At 36.6% G+C, this 4,759-nt stretch overlaps 2 long non-coding RNA genes across 2 annotated transcripts; one reads left to right on the forward strand and one right to left on the reverse strand.

Moving 5' to 3' along the window:
• Positions 1–862: 862 nt before the first annotated feature.
• LOC135431228 (uncharacterized) lies at positions 863–1,330 on the reverse strand. Its single transcript, XR_010436770.1, has 3 exons — positions 1,213–1,330; positions 1,103–1,149; positions 863–1,000 (listed from the first exon to the last, which is right to left on the reverse strand). It is a non-coding gene; the product is annotated as an uncharacterized LOC135431228 (long non-coding RNA).
• A 382-nt stretch (positions 1,331–1,712) lies between these two features.
• On the forward strand, positions 1,713–2,359 carry LOC135431229 (uncharacterized). The gene is made up of 2 exons (XR_010436771.1): positions 1,713–1,872; positions 1,934–2,359. It is a non-coding gene; the product is annotated as an uncharacterized LOC135431229 (long non-coding RNA).
• Positions 2,360–4,759: the final 2,400 nt, after the last annotated feature.

A 4,759-nucleotide genomic window follows, 5' to 3' on the forward strand; every position in this document is an offset into this window, starting at 1 on the left:
GGTTATCACGTTTTTTTCGAAAAATGTCATTTTTCTAAAATTATAAAACTATGATGCCATTCTATTCTATTGGCCTCCACGAGTTTAACGCGCTCAATTTGGCCGAGATATTGCCATTTAAAGTTTTAAAAATATTTTCGTTGCCGTTTTTACTTTTTTTTTAGCCATATCTGCCACGTCCCAGGCGAACAGACAATTAAAACCGAAGGATTTGGAACTATAGGTTTTCCAGGACTCTACCAATGGTATGGTAAAACCAAGGATATATGGGTCATCTGGGAACCATAGAGGGAGGAGGGGCTGCTGCTGAGGCGGCTGAAAAAAATGCATACATTCATATTTCTGGACCATTTCCGAGCGAATTTCACACGGACTTGGAACAGTAGGTTCACCAGGACTCTATCAATGATATGGTAAAACGAAGGATATATGGGTCATCTGGGAACCGGTTTTAATTTTTTGTTCGGCCTGGAATGTGACAGATTTGGCTGAAAAATACAAATTCGCCGTAGTTCAGAAGTTTTGTCCAAGGCCATATCTCGGTTAAATTATGTCCGATCTTGGAATGATATACCTTTATAAACTGGAATAGTTATTGACTCTCTTTAAAAAAAATATACCTTCTATTGTGTATTATAAAAAATAATGTTATTCTCTTTTATGAAATTTCGATATATTGCGATTACTGTGCCAGGACATTAGTTATCCATGACAAATAGTTCGCAACATTTACACCATGAGTCTTTACACAGTCTCTGAGGCCCGTATTGACAATTCCAAACTGCTCAAATCGTTCTGTTCCGGAATATTCAACCGAACTACTTAACGGAGCACCAGATATGCCAAAGCAGAAGACGGGTGTCTTAAGAATATGCCAAATTTTCAATACATTTTTTCCGACCTTCGCTAGAAGTATCCACAGCTGTCTCACGCAATATATTATTTCTGCTATCGCCGCGCTCGTTAGCGCCCCATCCAGTAAGTCGCAGCTTTGGAGTCTCTGTAAAAATAAAAAGAAAAATTCATATTGTCTTTGAAAATGTTTTCCAACCTTAAGGTTTTTGTTTTCATCTCTTATTTGGGAGATCCGTAATTGGTTTACTTGCAACTCAGTGTACAAAGTACAATGCGCAGCAGTTAAAACGAATTCTGCATATAAAAATGTGTATTGAATAAGTAAGCTTTCAATTTAAAGTTGTGCCAGTCACTTACGATCCGTTATTAGAGTCCCAATACAATAACGTGGTTTATCCGTAGAGTTATTCTTAATTAGTGCCATCCAGGGTCTCGATCCAGGAATAACTTCAGTTGCATCCCCTATATATGGACAATTCTTGTGCTCCAGTCGACGCAGCCCATCGGGGCTTATCTCTAATTAAGCAAATGCAGCAATCGATTAGATGCTATATAGATACATTTATTAACTAACCCGTAGCTGCAACCATATAAGAACTGATCAAGAGCTACTGCCGCACATTTACAGATTGAGTTGGGATTTAAAGCGTCAGATGTGACAAGTCGTTGTAATTCATTTCAATATATTTGCATCTAACATAGACATCAGAATAACTAGTTTTCAAGTTCAAAGTTCTTTGTGGCAACACCACTACTACTAATCAAAAGATCTGGATGAATCGGCAACATATGGTAAGAACAAAAAATTAAATAAATAAAACGAAAAAAGGCAAATAAATAATATATGAATACTGAAATTTGCACACACACAGAGCCACACATTGCTTGGTTTTTATTCATCGCTATTCACCTGGGGGCTGTAACCTTGAAAAGCACGGGAGTTGAGAGCATTCTGGGAGAGCCAGTTGAAAGAACTTCCATACAACAAGTAAAAAAGACGCATTCTGATGTTGCGAAGTGAGTGCAGTTAAAAAGATGAACAGGAAGCATGCGTATAATTGTTTAAACAATTGTTAAGGCCTTGCCAGATATGCATTTGCAGTCTTAACTATAAAACTGTCATCTCATTGCGGGATCGAATCCATTCAATTATTTATTGGTAGCTATGAAACTTCTGCTGCGAAGCAGGCATTCAGCCAGGAAGGCACAAGACGATGCGAATCTCTCGAAGGCAGCTACAGCAGCAGCTGCAAAAGCGGATCGTAGAACCGAGTTAGGAGCTTTAGCTTTTGCTAGTGCAAAGATGTCCAACGAATCTGAACGGGATGCAGCAAGAGCAACTGCACACAATGGAGACAGAGGAAGCGACGCCAATTGACAGACGATTAGTTGTTAGCAGGTTGTCGGAAAAGTGGGGTAGCTATAAGAAATATATAAGAAATAGCTTAGAAAGCATTTACATACGTGTTTAATAAATCGAAACTTGTTTTTTAACATTATACTATATATGGGCGATATCGCGCACGACTGAGTTCTTGCTATAAATCAGTCTCGATTCGTGGCAATTCCCAAGATATCCGGCGAAATGCCATTTATTGCACTAATTGCGGTCTCTGGGGAAAAGCGAATTGTTAGTAAATAAATAATTAAAATTATATGCAATATTCAAATCATATAATTAAAATAAAGCGAATGCAATGAAATATTTCATTTTGTTTGCTTTTACTTTCGAGAATTAGAATAAATTGAATTTCACAATTAATTCCCATAACGCCATTTCAGTTTTAGTTTAAAATATTCTGATTATAACATATTTATTTAAATTTTTAATGTAAATTTTAATAAACTAGCGCTGCTTTTGGCGACCTTTCCATATTGGCTGGCTCGAGGCCCGGGTTTGTTAAAATAAAAAGTTGAAAACAATTTAATTACAAATTTCGCTTCCAATATATTTCGGTTGCACATCGGCAAATCGTCTTCAGGGCGCTAACAAGATACAAAAAAAAAAACGACAAAGAAGAGCTATCTGCGGCACGCCGAAGATTTAATACCCTTGCAGACTCTACTTTTTCATAGTGATCATAGGGCTTTGCCCGTATCTAAGGAGCACAGTGAAAATAGTTAATGCCGAGTTTGGTCAAGATATATTGATAAGCAAAAAAGTTGTTCATACAACAACTCAATTTTCGACGGATCGTTCCTATGGCAGCTATATGATATAGTCGGCTGTTGATCCTGATCAAGAATATATATACTTTATGGGGTCGGAGATGTCTCCTTCAATGCGCTACACATTTCACGACCAAATTATAATACCCTCTGTAAGGGTATAAAAAAAAAAACAATTAACATTAGAATACATTAAGTCAAACAATTAATTGAACATTTTATACACATTATTTTACACGTCTGCGGTTCTTGACGTGGAGATTGAAACTGAAACTGTTTGGCTGTTCAATAGATATCTGTACAAGTGGGCGCAATTTTCAGTGTCTGTGTTGTAGTTTAGTCGTTTGTTGTTTGGTGTGTTAATTGTGTGTAGCATTTCCAATGTGTGTCATTTGTTGTTGTGTCCTTCTTCTGGTTGTAGGATTGTTGTTTCATCAAAATTTGGATGCTGGTTTACGTTGCTTCTCATACGGCGGGTCGTTAGAGCTGTTTTCTGTATATTATTTTGATGTCTTAATTTGAAGTCCGATTTATGTTGACTAGTCCTTGTTATACCCTTGCAGAGGGTATTATAATTTTGTCGTGAAATGTGTAACGCATAGAAGGAGACATCTCCGACCCCATAAAGTATATATATTCTTGATCAGTATCAACAGCCGAGTTGATATAGCCATGTCCGTCTGTCCGTCTGTCTGTTTCTATGCGAACTAGTCTCTCAGTTTTAAAGCTATATTTATGAAACTTTGCAGAAGTCCCTCTTTCTGTTGCACGCAGTTCATATGTCAAAACCAGCTGGATCGGACCACTATATCATATAGCTGCCATAGGAACGATCGGTCGAAAAGTAGGTTCTTGTATGAAAAACATTTTTGTTTATAAAGTTATCTTTACTGAACTTGGTATTTATTAGTTTTACTACGTTCCCCATATATATGCAAAATGCTATTAAGATCGGACAACTATATCATATAGCTGCCATAGGAACGATCGGTCGAAAATTAAGTTTTTATATGGAAAATTTTTATGTTTTTCAAGATATCTTGACCAAACTCGGTACTTATTAGTTTTACTAAGCTCCCTCCACTTATGCAAAATCTTATTCACATCGGGCTACTATATCATATAGCTGCCATAGGAACGATCGGTCGAAAATTAAGTTTTTATATGGAAAATTTTTATGTTTTTCAAGATATCTTGACCAAACTCGGTACTTATTAGTTTTACTAAGCTCCCCATATATATGCAAAATTCTATTAAGATCGGGCAACTATATCATATAGCTGCCATAGGAAAGATCGGTCGAAAATTAAGTTTTTGTATGGAAAATTTTTATGTGTTTCAAGATATCTTGACCAAACTCGGTGTTTATTAGTTTTACTACGCTCCCCATATATATTCAAAATCCTATTAAGATCGGACAACTATATCATATAGCTGCCATAAGAACGATCGGTCGAAAATTATGCTGTTGTATGGAATTTTTTTTGTTTTTTAAGATATTCTGACTAAGCTCGGCATTAACTATTTTCCCTGTGCTTCTTAGATACGGGCAAAGCACTATGAGCATTTTGAAAAGGTTGGGTCTGCAAGGGTATTAAATCTTCGGTGTGCCGAAGATAGCACTTCTTTCTCGTTTTTAGTTTGTAAACACTATTGCACATGGTATGTATTTGGTAAATTACGCTGCTTTTGTCGGTCATAGGGACCTTTGCCTTCATCTTGTTGAAGAATTTTT

This window comes from Drosophila montana, unplaced genomic scaffold (assembly GCF_035044405.1).
Source record: "Drosophila montana isolate Dmon_TW-CO22-7 unplaced genomic scaffold, ASM3504440v1 contig_3199_1, whole genome shotgun sequence".
Taxonomy (NCBI): Eukaryota; Metazoa; Arthropoda; class Insecta; order Diptera; family Drosophilidae; genus Drosophila; species Drosophila montana.